General features: G+C 50.3%; 1 protein-coding gene across 3 annotated transcripts in view; it reads right to left on the minus strand.

Annotated features, from left to right (window-relative positions):
* The window catches only part of ST3GAL2 (ST3 beta-galactoside alpha-2,3-sialyltransferase 2), a 59875-nt gene that overhangs the window by 42062 nt on the left and 1403 nt on the right, over positions 1-16410 (minus strand). The window contains exon 1 of one of the 3 annotated variants that reach the window (XM_030297750.1): positions 13103-13542. The exons of the other annotated variants lie outside the window; for them this stretch is intronic. The gene's annotated coding sequence lies outside the window, so the exon portion shown is untranslated. Of the gene's footprint in view, positions 1-13102; positions 13543-16410 lie in introns of those variants that run through there. 3 annotated transcript variants of the gene reach the window in all.

Here is a 16410-nt window from a genome sequence, read left to right on the forward strand (position 1 = left end):
TGGAACTCTCTTCAGTCATTCCCCTAGGCACTGCAGGCCACCAGCTGCAGTTTTCCCTAGCCAAGTCTCCAAAGATCTCCCATCTGTTTGCCCCAGCTCAAAGGCCCTTTCCAGTGAAGCCTCCCAAAAGAAGAAAGCGCCTGGAAAAACTTGGACTCACATTCTGGCTTTGCTCACATTCTTGTCAGTTAATAGCTGACAAGTAATTAACCATTTAACTTTTCTGATCTGTGTCCTTATCTGTCAAATGGGAATCTCATCCATCTCTGTAAAGGTTTCCGTAAGGATGAAAGGAGTAAAGCTTCTAGCTCAGAGCCTGTGCTCCTGGGTTGGATATGTTTAGAGCCACAGTTCTGTCAGTCCCAGTTTGGGGCAACTCTTCTGGGCTGGAGCCCTATGATGCTGGGTGGGCATCAAGAGGATAACCCCCACTACACAGCCCTGGCTCAGATTCCTCAGCACCCTACCCTGCCTCCAGCCTTCCCTGGGTCAGCACCACCAGCATCTTGCTACAGAGCTTCCTTTCCCATAGGCACTGCCCCTTGTCTCCACAGTGTCAGGGAGCAGCTTCCAGGGAGGTGGTGGACATGTTGACCTGAGGTCTCATAGTCAGGTCTGCTCTGGCTGACCCTTACCCCAGACTGTGCGGAGAGGAGCGCTAGGTCTATCCTGTGGCAGAGCGTGCAGGTCACAGGCCCTGTCACATCTTCCCCAGCTGCCGCTTCATTATACCATATGGAACACAAGGCCTGCCCTGAGCCGGTTCTAAACAGCTCCCTTAGGCCCAACCATACTTGTCTATGGGCTCTCTAGCCACAGTCAGCAGCAAGATTCTACCAAAGACACGGTTAAAGGAGTTTCTTATAGGGCTGAAAAACCTCAGACATTAAGAGAGGCAGGAGACAGGCAGAAGACCCTGAAGGTAGGAGTTTAGAAAATAAATCAGTTTCTCTGGGGACTTTTGGAGGAAGCAGGAGTGGGATAAATGAATGGTAGCCCAGGGCAAGCCAGAGAGGAGTCTGGAAAGCTGGGAGCTTAGATCTTAGTGCCCAACTCTGCCTTCCTGGGACAATTAAATTTGACCATATCACCTCCCACGGAACAGGGGACTAGGGTGCCAATAATCCGGCTCTGATTTTCTTTAAAGATAACAAAGTGCCAGGTGGCTTGGCCATTCATCACTGCTTGTGGTTCAGATCACAGTCATACCATAGATGTATAATGAAGAGCCACAGAAAAGCTGTCAGGGCTTCCTTTTCCTTCTGCACTTGTCTGGATGTCTGGGGAATGCTTTGAATCTCAAGAGAAAGGCAGAGGATGCATTTATTCAATAGATATTATTGCCACCAGGGAGTGGCCAACAACATGGAAAGGACCCCAGTCCCTCTCCCTCCTTGTATAGCTGCATCATTGCCCGTTAGCAAAACCCTTCATTCTATGGTCTTGTGGCTCTTGCTCTGTCAAAAAGCAGAGAAAGGAGTGCCTCTGTTTTGAGGACTCCCTCAACCTCTCCAGCCTGCCTGCCATGCATGGCTCCTTGATTCTGCTCGCCAGGCTTACTCTAGGAGGGCTGCCCTGCCACGGGAATGCCATGAGGCAGCTGACCTCAGAGACTAGCATTCTAAGTCCCAACTGTAGGCCTCACCCTCTAAAGAGGTGGGATCTGTTGATGTGTTTCCACAGTCTATCTCAGAGGCCATTGGAGGTGCATACCAGAGCAATATCCACCAGCCAGAACACCCGTGGAGGACTGAGCTGAGGGCTCCAAGAAGGAAGAGATGAGTCAGTCTTCAATTTAGAGCCGCCTTGGGGAAAAGGACCATGCTCTGCATCAAACTCACTCTTACCAAAGACAGCCTTCCTTGGGGCACCTGGGTGGCTCAGCTGGTTAGGCATCCAACTCTTGATTTTGTCTTAGGTCACGATCTCATGGTTCACGAGTTTGAGACCCGCATCCGGTTCCATGCTGACAATGAGGAGCCTACTTGGGATTCCCTCTCTCTCTGTTCCTCCACCCCTGTGTGCTGTCTCAAAATAAATAAATAAACTTAAAAGAAAAAGAAAAGGGAGCCTCCCTGCTCTTCTCAGAAACAGGTATTAATCCAATGTTCCTCAACACTGGCTCCCAGAAACATACACACTCCCTCTACACTGGGGTGCAGGGAGTGGGTCTAAGAGAAGGTTTAGGAGAGAGTCTCTTTGCACTCCATCCCCCTTCCCAGGGGGAGCGAAAGGGAAGAACGTGGTTTCTCCAGGTAACGTTCAACCCTCTCTTCCCCAACACCTGCACCCGTGTGGCAGGGAATCAGCCAGTTTGAAAACATGACTCAGCATACCCAGACAGCTTCCTGAAACAATAATCCTAGGCAGGAGCCAGCAGACTGAGAAGGAAGCTCCAGAGGCTGGGGACAAAGGGCAAATGCTCCTAAAGGAGCTATAATTCAGGAAAAATGGTGGAGAGGGGCAGGGCATTTCCCTCTCTAACTCCCAACCAGTGCTCTTTCTCCCAGCCCTTGGAGAGCAAAACCAGAATTCCTGACCACTTTCTGGCCACTTTTTCCCTCACTTTGGGGAAAGGAACAGGATTGGCATTCCTGCTTTCTGCCATAGCCCTTTCTTGCCCCTTTCCAAGCCTGGACCACGGCAAGGGGTTCTGCATGGGGTCTCCCTTCCCTCCACCTGCAAGAAGGCTCAGGCCACTACACCCCAGAAGGAGATGATGGAGAAGGGGCTGAGCGAGGGCACATACAAGTCTTGCCAGTGCACACCTAGAGAAAGAAGAAGCTATTCTTCTAGAAGTTTCCAGACCACAGTCTCTGTGGTTCAAACTCCATCTAGGCCATGGCCCAGGCTGAGTTGAAGGACTTCACTTAAAACTCTAGCATCTATCCCCACATCCTCTCTGGGATGGGAGGATAGGGGAGAGAATGCCAGAAAAGAGGTCATAACCCAATTGCCAGTACTGTAGACCTGCAAGAAAGAGGCCCAGGAAGCAGGGTGACTGACTGCTTCCCTGGCAAGAAAGTCTGCACAACAGGTAGGTACTGTCATCACATGGGCACAACCCACCAGGGTTCCAGGCCCTTGGCAAACCAGAGGGAAGCCACCAGTTCTTACTGGGTGGCATTATGGGATGGGCTGGGCCTAATACTCCAATGCAGAGAACAAGCTATGACCCCAAGAATGCTGACAGAACTTCTGGGACAGGTGGGTCCGGAAGCAATGCTGTCTCAGAGTGCATCAGGACCTGTTCTGGGATTCGCCCCTCTTCCAGCTCAGGGGCTGGAAGCCAGGAGCAGAATGCCCACTCAGTGAGGGCTCACATCATGCTTGAAGGTACAGGTGAGAGCAAGGCTCTGTCATCTGCCCCAGGGATGTACCACACCTCTTCCACTGGGCTGGTAGGAACTCTAGGTTTTCAGTCCCCATGGCCCAGCCAAGCTACCCAGGTGGAATGTCTGCCAGAGCCTCTGGGGCCATGAAGGTGACAGCCTGGGCTGCAGGCATGGAAGCCTACTTTGCACTGGGCAAATTTCTCTAAAGGGCTCCAACCTTAGCAAGGTAGGACAGCAGGCTGTAACTGATGACAACCTCCCTTTTTCTATCCATCTTGCCCCCACATTCCCTTGTGAGGTGGTGGTTCTTTTGATTTTTTTGTGTCTCCATCTGAACTTTTGGTATGAAATGGGAGCATCGTACATGCTGGCAGGCAGCAGTTTGGAGTGTGGAGACCTGGCCCCTGGGCATCACTCATATGCCAGGCGGGACACAGAGGCAGTGCTGTAGGCTAGAAATGCAGCTTTATGACCAGGCCCACATCTACTTCCTGCATCAAGACTAGATGACTTCAGTGTTTTTTTGGTTCTTGTTTTTAAACCCAATCTATTCCTTAATCCACCCAAAAAACTCCCATTGACCAGGCCCACTTCTTATCAGTTTCTATTCTTGTAGCCCAGTGGGAGGAAGGAACCAGGCAGGGAGACTTGTACAGTTCCCGACAAGATCAGATGTTGGAGGACCGCCAGCCCTTCAATGGCAGCTGTAGGCTAAGCTGGGGCATAAGCACTGTGTCAAGAGATGGGTCCTACTGCAAGGCTTACTTAAAATAAGACAGAACTCCTACAGGGTACAGTTATGTAGGTGCTAATCCCCTGGGACCTAAGGACGGAGCCAGCAAACCCTGGATAGAGAGGAGGGTGGGCCAGGCACTTGATCAGGAGGTAGTCTAGCTCTCTTGGAGGAGATCCATGGTAGTATGGGTCCTAAGGGCTGCCTTACACAGGAAGGCAGGTCAGAGCTAGGAAGCCGAGACTCTAGCAGAAGGGCATGCAGAGTTATGCTGGCCTGGAGATAGGTATCTCCTGCGGTGGAGTACTCTGAAAACCCTAAAAACAAACCAGTCGTCTGCACTTTGTGAGCCAGGCTGCTTTTATTCTCTATCTTTAGCTTTGTTTTGTTCTTCTTTTATATTTAGTAATGTCGTTTGGAAAGGTCAGCCTATGGCAGCTATGCTAATGGAAACCCAAAGAAGGTGTTTGTAGCCATGCTTGGACAGGAGATTAAAGGGAAATGATGTCCTCTCTCTCCCTTGGGAGTGGAGGTAGAGAGAAGTGGAGTAAAAGGATGGAGGAGCCCAGAGTTGGGCCCGTTGCTTGGTCACTGTGTCTTCTGGATGTTGCCTTTCCAACAGAGACCTTGGAAGTTCCACTTACAGGGCTTGAGTCTGTGCTCAGCCTGCTGCCATCAGAGACTTCCAGCACCAACTCCACAGGCAGCTTTGGGAAGCACCCCTGACCCGTCTCCCTGTTTTTCCCTGTGTCACTTCAGGAGGCAGAAAGCAAGTGGCCAGTAAACTGGAGAGCCCAGCTCTGGAGTGCGCCATGCCCAACAATTGCTGTCATTTCTCCCTTGCTCTGCCTGAGCAATCTTCTTTACTGAGGAGTTGATACTATGCTGTGACTGACTCAGGCAGGGCCCCCGGGATACAGAACATCTCTAAGGTTGCTGGGTAATACACTTCATCACCTCTGGAAAGTAGCAATATCAGGTGGCACCTTGCACTGCCTCTGATGCTCACTCCCAGGTAAGTGGAGTCAGGGGTGTGGGAGCAAGGCGCCCTCCCCAGTCCTATTCTCCAGAAGTGACTCATCCTCCTGGATCTGGTTAAGATGATATCCATCATGATAAGCATTAATGATGTCAACTTCAGGGGATGTGGAAGGGAGGAATGCACAGATCAGGGTCCAATACAATGGTCCCCAGGGAGCAGTCTCTATTGTCTGGCTTATTATGTATTTTGTCGTTATACAGGGATGCACTAGTTTAGGACTGAAGCTATTCAAGGTTGATCCGGGGGCTATGAATAGGGGGTCCCAGGGCCTGCTTTCAAGCCCTTTGCCTTCTTTGGTGAGACTGGGGCATCCCCACCCCAACATGTGCCTATGAGTTAACATTTGACAGTGAACTCTGGACTAAATTCAGAGGACCTCAATTCCAGAACTGGCTCTGCTGTTAGACAGTTGGGTCTTTGGGCAGATCATATCTCTCTGGGCCCCAGGTCCTCCATCTGTAAAATGAGCATGATAATGCCTGCCCTACTTGCCCATGATAGTCCCTGCCAAGATGAAATAAGCGAGGACCGTAAGCTGCGCGAGGTACCTGAGGTACCATGGAGTTTCAGCCTCACCGAGAGGAGAGAGGCAGGGACAAGAGTAGACACTGTGGCTAAGCCTAAGGGAACAAGGAGGTGTGAGCCAGGCTGGGTGACCACTTAGAACACGGCCCCAGGCAGAAACAGGCTGACAGGGGGCCTCCAGGAGGCGAGCATGAGGCGCAGACCAAGCACGCTAGTCAGTTTGGGCTGGCAGACAGTTCAGGAGGGAAGAACTAACTTGCTATCCACAAATATATGAAGGGCAGGAGGAAAGATGTACGATAAGATGGTCAGAATGAAAGAGGAATTCAGTCCCAAACTCAGAAGAGCCCCACTGCACTCTCTGAGCCCTTAGGAGTTGGTGGGAATTGCCCTCAAGCTCCTCAGACCTCCAGCATTTTGTTAATATATCATTCACGCTTTCGAACTCCCCTGAAGCCCCTCATGGGGACAGCCTTCCCTCTCTGGATCAGAGACTCAGGGACGTGACCCACCCAAGGCAAGAAGCCTGTGCCAGAATGAACATAAAGGCTCCTGTAAGTTGCAGGCTCAAAGCCCAGAGCTCTTTCTACAACACATTGTTGCTGGCTCTGCCAAGCTGGGTCAAATACCTATTCCCTCACAAACTGGAGGTAGTAGTCAAAACTGTGCTATTTATCTATCTCTTCCTGAAACTGGCACCACAGTCCTGGGTGTTCTCTTCCAAGGGAGAAGACAGAGGGGCACAACTGTCCCCAGTAGGAAATAACCCAACATAATCCAGAAAGCACCACAGCCCTAGAGCTACATCCTTATCCAGGCCCCACCAGGAAACAATACGGAGGATGGTGAACACCCAGGAAGCCACGAGGACAGACGAAGGCAGCACCAGGGCGGAAGCCTGAGAGTTGGGCCAATGCCTCCTCTGTTTACTGGGACCAGTTTGATGCAACAGTGAGGGTCTTCCTCTTGTCAACAGACCCCTGCGTAACACTATCCACCATGCAGATGGCCCTGGGCCACCACGAAGAAGGGACCTTTGGCCATAACCTGCCTATGCCTGCTCTTTGACCTGCGGTCCAAGGGATGAATCACTCCTTGTGGCTAGGCAGTTGAAACAGTGAGAAAACACCTAAAAAAACCCCACTTCAACACTAGAAAGAGCCCCAGTCTACGTCAGATGAGCTGGGTTCTTTCACCTTTTTTTTTTTTAATTAAAAAAAATGTTTATTTATTTTTGAGAGAGACAGAGACAGAATGTGACCGGGTTAGGGGCAGAGAGAGAGGGAGACACAGGATCCAAAGCAGGCTCCAGGCTCCGAGCTGTCAGCACAGAACCTGATGCGGGGCTCAAACCCACGAGCTGAGAGATCATGACCTGAGCTGAAGTCAGACACACAACCGACTGAGCCACCCAGGCACCCCTGGGTTCTTCCACCTTCTGATTTGAAGGCAGTGGGCAAATTTCTCAACTTCTACTTCCTGATCTATAAATGGAATGGTTCGATGATTTGAAATTCCATTCTACATTTTATTTTTTTATTATTTTTTAATGTTTATTTATTTTTGAGAGAGACAGACAGAGCATGAGAGGGAAGGGTAGAAAGGGAGGGAGACACAGAATCCAAAGCAGGCTCCAGGCTCTGAGCTGTCAGCACAGAGCCCGACACGGGGAACTCACAAACCGTGAGATCATGACCTGAGCTGAAGTTGGACGCTTAACCAACTGAGCCACCCAGGCGCCCCCCTCATTCTACATTTTAGCATTTAGTTCTTAACAAGGAAAATTAATAAATGGCAATAAATCCTTATCAGTTTGTCCACAGTGGTGTTTCTGACATGTAAGTCAGGCATAGAACTACTGCAAGATCTCCCTGAGTCCAAACGCACACCGTGCACTGTCAGCTGCCTCAACATGTGGAGTCTCTGTCGTGGATGACAACCCTACTTTCCTTTGGGGAACCACCTCTCTTCAAATTTCCATTTCTGTGCCCTGTAACCCAGGCCTGGCCAACGAGAGCATGAAATGCATTCAGTCACCGTAGTGGGGGTAGGGCCGGCCCTGCTGGCAGGCCAATGAGAACTGAGAGTGGCGTCATCACACACAGTGGTGGCACAGTCACACAGTGAGATGGATGTTGGTTGAGCCCCACCTCCCATCTTCCCTGCATGTGGCCAGCCACACCCTCCTCAGCTATGAGTCAACCTGAGGCTGGATGAGTTGGATTTTTGGCCTTTGTAATTGAAGAAGTCCAATGATACAATCTTGCACACATGTATAGCCAACTCCCATTTCATTTAAAGGAATTTTTAGAAAGCCACTTACTATATAACTTGCCATGTGATGCAGAAGGACTGCCCTGAACCTGTCCCTAAAATCCCGTCCCCGATAGGTCAATCCAGCCGAGAGGCCACACAAACAGAAACGGTCCTGGGATTCCCCAGCAGTGGCCCACTTCTGGCCAGGACCCTAGTCCTTCTCCAGCCAGAGACACTGTCCAGATAAGCTTATGGTGAGGGAAGCTCTGACACGCATGGCCTTCCTGGATGGTCCGGAGTCAGCACTGTCCACTGCCAGAGTCCCTCAATCATATGGAAGACTCAGCAGGGGAGGGTGTCATGCCTTTTGCTGCCTGGAAAGGCCCTGAACCAACTGAATCAGGCAGGAGAAGAGAATATAGACCCTGGCTATGGGATACAATGGGAAGTCAGGACCCTCGATCCCATTCCTCGTCTGACAATGGATTTGGGGGGATCCCCTTCCAAACCTGTTTCTCAACCTCTTAAGAGTCACATCTGGCATTTCAAATGTTGCCAAACTTCCCCCTGAATTCTAGACCCATCTATTTCCTTCATTTCTGGATGTCACCCCTTGATGATATGCCTTAGAGGTGCCCCAAAATACCTCAAACTCAACCTGCCCCAAACCAAACTCATGTATGCTCTAAGCTCCCAAACCTGGTCCTCTTTCTGTGTTCCCAGTTTCCGGGAAAGGGACATCATCCACCCAACCCTGAAACCTAGAAGCCATCTGTGCCCCCCTTTCCTTCAATCTCCCTCAGTCAACCTCATACCAAGTCCACCTGATTTTTACCACCTAAATCTCTCATCTTTCTACTTTTCTATGTGTGTATCACTATCACACTATCCAGGGCACTGTCAACCTTCACCTACAGTAGCCCCCTGACTGTTAAAGCCCCACACCTACTAGAAACCCTCCTATGCATTGTCCACAGGGGAGCCAAAATGATCTTCACAAATGCAAATCCCATCAGATCCCCATCTCTGAATCCTTCTAGCAAAAGAGCCAGGCCTTCCCAAACACCAGAGCTGCCTGGGTGAATGGCAAGGTAATCCTCAGACCAAAATGGACCAGGCAGATCCAGAAGATGATGCTTAGTCCAAAGCCCTAGCCCCACCTTAGGGTGGCTTCCCACCCTGGGGTCAGGCTCAGAATTGGCTCTGTCTGGCCAGGATTGACCCCTCCCCCAGTGCAAGCCTCATCTGACCACAGATGGAAACAGGAGCTGGCGGCCAGGCAGGGGAAACCCAGCTGGGCTGAAGCCAGAGACTGTATTTCAGGAAGGAAAGGAGATAGACCAAGAGCAGTGCCACAATAGACTGTCAGTATCTGTGGGGCCGGCTGAGAGAAGGCAGCTGTCGGGAGTATAAAACTCAAGGAGTCTATCTCTTCCCTCTTATCAGACTGACCCTTGGCAGCCTCACAGCCTGTGGAGAACAAACAGTCATTAACAACTCCGCCCACACTTCCTGCAAACACAATCCTTGTGTGACCAGCCAGTCCTACAAGAAAGCCTGTTCCTTCCTGCACCAAGGTGGGTCTTCGGGCCCATTTCTTGGCCAGACCCCTCCATCCTGGCCCTCCTTCTTGGGCAATTATCCCAAAAACCTTATGCTCTGTCCAAACTGGTCTCCTCAAGGTACCTAGTTGTGCCCTGCCCTTTCAGTTCAGGCCTTCGCATCCTGGCGAGTATGGGCTTTTCCTCACTGCCCTCCTCTCTCCTCTACTATGAAGCCCTCCCCCACCTCGTTCCAGACCTGCCCTGTATCCATGCCACTGATGTGCCCCTTCCTGTGATCAGCCTGTGATCTCACCTCCCACCCTGGCTGTGGGGGGAAAAAAAGAAAAAAAAACCCTGGCTAGAGCAGAGCCCAGGGCATAAGAGGGTAGCATAAGAGAATTGGGAGCAGAAAGAAACAGGAACCTATAACCAGTCACTCTGGGGCCACTCTGGCCAGTATAGGAAGAGAGGAATGTGATGAGAGACCAGATGGGTTTTTCTGCCTGAACTCAGGACAGAATTAAAGTACAGGTTAGGAGGTGGGGATGAGAACAACAGGAGGCCTGAGGACAGATGTCCCAGCTCTAAGAGCCCAATTGTCGAGAGATGCCACAGCAGGCTGGCTGCTATTTAGTCCATCCAAGCAGGTTAGAAGAAAAGTCAAACTGATTCCCATAAGGGTCTGGACCATAGAGTGGCATCCTGGGCCCCCAGCATTACCTCCCCCCTGAGGACATGGTGTTCCTCTGTTGGATCTATCAGATGGTTTGAGAGCAAGTCCTTGAGTAGGTCTTTAAATTCTGTATTTGGACTCTGAGGCCTCAGGAGAGGCAGGGACTTGCCCAGGGTCACACAGCATCAAACCCCCTGTGGGTAGGTAAGGCAGCAAGAACCCTGTATGCGTGCAACCAGACTGGGCCCTGGGCTGTGAAAATCATGGACGGGGTCCCCTGACCAAACAAGCTGCTTCCCCTTTAGAAAAGCTAAGTCGGCCCTGCCCTGAAGCTCTGCCGTCCTCAGCCAGCTCAGGCCTCCATGTTGGCCTCACTGGCTGCCAACAGTGAAGGCCTGGCTGCTCCCTGTTTTGCACAGGATGAAGAGCAGGGGAGGCGCACAGGTCCCGGGTAGGTAGAAATTACCAGGATAGGTGGCTCGAGTGGAAGAAGACACCTTTCAAAATACCTCACCCAGGTTTGAAAGGAGGTGAGGTGTCTTCTGTGTTATGTGCAAAAAATGCCACTTGAGAGATCAAAATTCACATTCATCCTACAAGTTTGTCCACTGCTGCTTTTAGGGTCAAGTGTGAATTACTCTTCAAGCACTGAGGAAGTGCCTTCATCAGGCAGCTGCCACTTTGGCCTTTGGCTGAACCTTCTTGATGTAAATTGTTTACTCCCCATTTCATAGCATCTTCCTGCCTAAGGAAGGCCTTGACTCCTCTCCACTAGAAGAACCTGAAAAGGCCCCCCATTCCTCTCCTCTTCCCCTTCACTCTTTCCTGTGGTACCTAGGCTCTCTTCCTAAGCGATGCCAGAGGCCCCAAGAACCCAGAGGCTAAACAGGCATCAGTCCAGGGAAACACCAAGCCCTCTGGGACAGGACAGGACAGAGAGATGGCCAACCTCTGGAAAATCCCTCATGGCCTGCCAATCCCAGACTCACATGGCTCTCTAGAGAACCCAAGAAAGACAGGAACCAGGAGCAGCTCAGGGGCTCTCTCCCTTCTCCTGCCTTGCCGGCATAGCCTCAGTCCCTTTGGCTGCTGTTTTATTTGCACAGCCAAAGGACTCAGCACAGGCCCACAGAGACTTTCATTTCCTCCTAACTCTGGTTCTAGTTCACCATTAGCATCAAAGGATTGGTATTTTGTCTTTAACTGAACTTGGGTGGGAATGAGGGTTGGAGGGAACTCCATTTATGGGTCAGGGGAGATTCAAAGTTCTCCTAATGTCCCTTTCAACCCAAAGAAAGCCTGCAAAGAAGGAAGGAGGGAATAGGGGAGGAGCTGTGGGGGTGACAGGAGAGAGGAGGGGGCATCTCCAGCCCATCCCCCAATTCCCCCACCTGTGTCTCTTCCTACAATCCACCTCTCACCCTCCCCTCTTCACTATTTCTCCAAATTCCCTTTAGCTACACAAATAAATAACTTGTTGATTTTTTCTCACCAGAGCAGCTCCCCCTAGACCAATTAGCTATTTGCATTCATTACTGATTTTCTTCCTCAGAAGGCTACTGATCTGTTCAGGCTGGGAGGTTGTTGCCTACTGGTGGTGCTAGGACTTTGCAGCAGAAGGATTCCAGAAAGGGCAGAGCAGGATAAGGTCCCTAGGTCATGCCACAACACCCCAGGGTCCCCTGCCCTCTCTCAAGCTCTGCAAGGCTGCTCTTTCGGAAGCAGGAAGGGCCTCACCCAGGAAATGCACAAAAGTGGGGCTACTTTTTGTGTCCCTCTGGTATGTTTCCTATCCTGATTCTACAGAAGAAGAGAAGGAGAGAAGAGAGACCCTAATGGGCAAAGACAATAATTCAGGAAGAGATGAAATACAAAGGACTACAGGACAGAGAACAAAGCCCCTCAGGGCAGGAGACTCACTGGCTCTGGCTCCCCTCCCACCTCAGCAGCCTGTAAATGGCTTTCCCTCCCTGGGCTTCCTCTCTTGCAGAGTCACATTCCCTTTGAAGGAAAAAGCTGAGTTGAAAATGCTTTTAACACTCAATTCCAAAACTATTTGTTTTGTTTTAACACTGCTATACACAAATAAAAATTTAGCATTGATATCAAAATTACAATTATATTTTTCTCTAAATTTCCCTTGTCCTTGGTTCACCTTATTGTACATGATACTATGCACTACATTTATAGATTGCAAAATATCACATATATTTGAATGCCAACAGCTGGAGCTGAGGGGAACAGTCCTCTTCACTCCAGAAAGATGACCTTCTCTCTGAGAATCTGTGGGGATAAAGTACCTTCTGGCATAGCTCCTCCTGCCCCCCACCCCAGAGAAGACCCTGATCTCTCCTTCCTATTCCTGTAAGAAAAAATTTCCCCAGTTGTCAGCTAGAAAGTTGGGGGGCCCAAAGCCCAGCCTATGCCCTGGAGCCTTAGAGGAGATCTGTGATGGCAACATGAAGGCTCCACTGACAATATGCTATAATTACAATAATGATTTATAAATCAGCACCAAGAAATCCTCTAGAATGGCTGGTTACGGACACACACAGGCATCCCTGGTGAGCACAGGACAACAGGAGGAAAAGCCTGCTCTCCCCAGATAACAAGTTCAGACCCTCCCCTTCAGAAATGTCACTCGGAGATGTCTGCCCTAATAGCAAGGACTTACTGTTAACAAGCACCCTGAGAAGAAAAGAAGCAAAACCTGAAAACCCAGGTCCCCAGAGATGTGAGGTAGGCCCTTGAGTTAGTAAGGGCTCAGGTGTGCGAAACATGGGGCAGGGAACTGAGAGTAGGAAAGGGGAAGGAAGGAGAAGCCCATACTGGGCTCATGTACGCAGAGAGAAGAGACCCAGGCGTGCTCAGCCTGCGCCATGGAGCCCCAGCTGCTTTCAGGAGGTGCAGGGCTTCTGTGGCTTTAGGGCCCCACCTCCTCAGGGCTGAGGCCCCAAATTTCAGGAAATGTTGAATCAGGAGTAATGAGCTCACCAGGGTTCCAGACATGCCATCAGCATCCTCTGTGCAGCTCCTCCAAAGTAAGGCCACATCATCTTCTCCTGCAAACTCTTCCTCCTCCTGACCTCTCTGTGTCTGCTAAAGGGACCGACCTCATCACCCAGGTACTGAAATGTCCAACCCCAGCCAATCAAGTGGCTGTTCCACAAGACGAGATCTACTTTCACAATCTCTCTAGAATCAGTCTCTTCTTTTCCATTCTTACTGCCAAATTCCAGCTTTCATTATGTCTCACCTGGACCCTATCTACTTAGTTTTCCATTTCCTCCCTCCCTTCTTTTCTTGTCCCCTTATGACCCACTATATCCTGTTGCCAGTCTGCCCCTTGCCTGCTCAGACACTTGTCAGAACTAAGTGTGCCATGTGCTAGCTGCCAATCCAGGTCCTCATCTAGTGGCTTTCTGGACTGATCTCCTGTAGTGTCTATTTCCTCTTCTTCTGGGGACTTTAACTTTTGGACACAGTCTGGGTGTGGGGGGGTGGGCAGGATTGCCTACCATGCCACCAGCCCTCCCTGCCAGGCTGGGCCAACCAGCCATTTCCTCCCTGGGATGTGAATCCCAAATTGTGGTGACAAAATTACTGAGTACGGCTGCAGCAGATTTATCCTGGCAACAGTGGTACCTTGAAGTCAGCTGGCCTTTGGTTCCTGCTGTACCACTCCGAGACCCTGGAGGGGACATGGGTGTTGAGTCATCTCTGATTCCAGGAGTCCCTACAATCTTCTAAGGAAGTCCTTTCCTGCCAAAGTCAGCCAAGTTGTTGCTTGTAACCAAACAGGATTTTCTTAGTGCTTTTTGACATACCTTTCCTATGTTCCAGCCAAATGGGAAAACTCCCTATATATAAGTGCCATTACAGCCTCCCTCTGGACCTGTTGGCCTGCACACCTCTCCATCCCACAGGCAATGCTGGAGTTCTACTTGCCTGCTCAGGGCCCATCTTCTGAACCTTCTACAGGGATGGCTTCTGCTTCCTGTAAACCAACAAGCCACTAGCTGCTCCTTCTGCCTTCAGCTGTAGACGACACTGGTGTACTTGGCTTAGCCCCTTCGAGAGGACAGTGACTTACTTGGTCCTTATCTCCTCCACAACACCCAGAATGGTTTTAGGTTCAGTAAAATTCACCAGACTCTGGGGGCAGATAACCCAAAGGACAATTAGAGGCTTACTGGGCAAAGCAGACAACGAGTGACGAAGAATGTAGGGTGTGCCATCAGAAAGACCTGAGTTTGAATTCCAGATCCTCCACTTAAGAGATGTTTGAGTTTGGGCAAGTCTGGTAAGTTCCACAAGTCTCAGTTCTTCATCTACAAGGTAGTTACCATGATGCCAAACTTGCAATGTTGCTGTGAACATTTGACAAGCTAACATGTGAGAGCATCTAGCACCATGCCTGGCTAGTAGCTAAGCACACAGGAAACTCCAGCCATCATTCCAGCTATTAGTAGCTGGTTTAGTGAAGCTCTATCAGAGGGCTGGAGTCGGGAGTCCTAGGGCTTGTTGGGTGACCCACAGTGCACCTCTCTCTTCCACTGTAACCTCACTTGGATCTGGATTGGCCCTATAAACCTCCTGAAAAACAACAGGAGGAAAATGCTTCACAAAGTAAAATCATAATGTAAGGGATTCCTCTTTTCCAAATTTCAGAGATTCCCAGGTGTCCTGTCAAGTGCATGGCCATGACAGGACTCCAACTGGCAGATACTCCAAGCTGCTCAGTCTGAGAGGCAGAGTCAGGGAAAATGACGGTGTGGTTCAGCGTCTGCTTTCTCATGTGCACAAAGCCATCCCTTTTCCAAAGCCTCGGTTCCTAAATGTCCTGCTTTTGTAGGGCCTTCCTTCAAATAACCATGGGGTGGTGTCCGCTCCGTGGTTACAGCAGGACTGGGAGCCCGGGCACCACAAGTCACCCTACCATTAACCTAGCCAACACTAGACAGTAGGAGAACGAAAGGAAAGGCTAACCCAGTGCAGCAGCCAGAACAAACCTGGGTTGGGAAGCAAGGTGGAATGAAGTGCCTCTTAAGATTTGCATCTGCCTGTATTAATCTCCCAAGCAACTGTAATAGCCCAAACCAGTGATTCTCAAAGCGTTATCTCTAAGGAGCTGAGCAGAAATGCAAATTCTAGGCCCCACCCAGAATGACTGAATCAGAAAACTCTGGGAGTGGGGCCCAGCAATCTGTGCCTTAAACAGCTCTCTAGGGGGTTCTGATGCCTGCTCCACCATGAGGAATCTTGCCTTAAACCTTTAACCACAAGACCCTCCGCTTTAACTCAAACATTTGCTGAACACACATTTGAAGACCTTGCACAGTCTAATGGGGGCCCAAATCAAATACACAAGGCAGGATGTGGCATAAAAGAAGTCAAAGGAATCACTTTCCACTCCTCTTCCCAGACTCCTACCCTTCAGACCTTCTCTTGCCATGACTGGGGAAAAGAGAACACAAGTTTTGGAAACCCATCCCCAATGCTGCTATTTCGGACACCTCAATCACAGGTAGCTTTCTTAAGAAGAGTAATCCTCACCCTGAGGCATATCTCAGGTCCAGAAGCTTGGCATGTGGGGAAATGCTCCCACAAAGCCACGACCAGTGGTTCTTAGGGGCTTGGAAATTGGCCCCATTGGGGGGTTTGGGCTCAGAAAGTTCCTAGAGGGCCATGAACAAGCCACAGCACATCACAACAATGCATTCCTGGGCAGGGCCACTCACACAGGCCCCTGGCAAGCTTGCACACGAGTGTACAGATGCAGACATAAACACACACACACACACACACACACACAGTTGGCCCCTTGGCCTCCCTTCCTCTAATCTCAAGTTACAAGGTTAAAGGCTTCCTATTCACAGCCAAAGGGGAGGGATTAAAGGGGGGTGCTGGAGCATCGAACCATCTGGTTCAGATAAAGATTGCTCATTCAGGACCCCAGCAAAGTCCCAGAGCCTCCTGAGCCTTCCTGATGGCTCAAAGACTTTCCTCCCTCCCCCTACTTCCCACAGAGAAAACAAGGACTGGGCTGTAAAGGGGTGATCCAAAGGCAAATTTGCCAAAGGAAGACTAGAAAACAAAAAACTAAATTAGGCATGTCTGTGCCACCTCTCTGAGCCCTAGTTCCCTCTTCCCTTCAGATCCTGAACACCACGACTAAACTTGAGATCACCGCCTACAGACACTGTGCCTTCCTCCACAAAGAGCTCAGGGCACCTAGCAGGCATCCTTCCTTGAACCAGCAACCCCCTCCAAAGTTAGCAGCAGATTCAAGATAAGTTTTA

This window comes from Lynx canadensis, chromosome E2 (genome assembly GCF_007474595.2).
Source record: "Lynx canadensis isolate LIC74 chromosome E2, mLynCan4.pri.v2, whole genome shotgun sequence".
Classification (NCBI taxonomy): Eukaryota; Metazoa; Chordata; class Mammalia; order Carnivora; family Felidae; genus Lynx; species Lynx canadensis.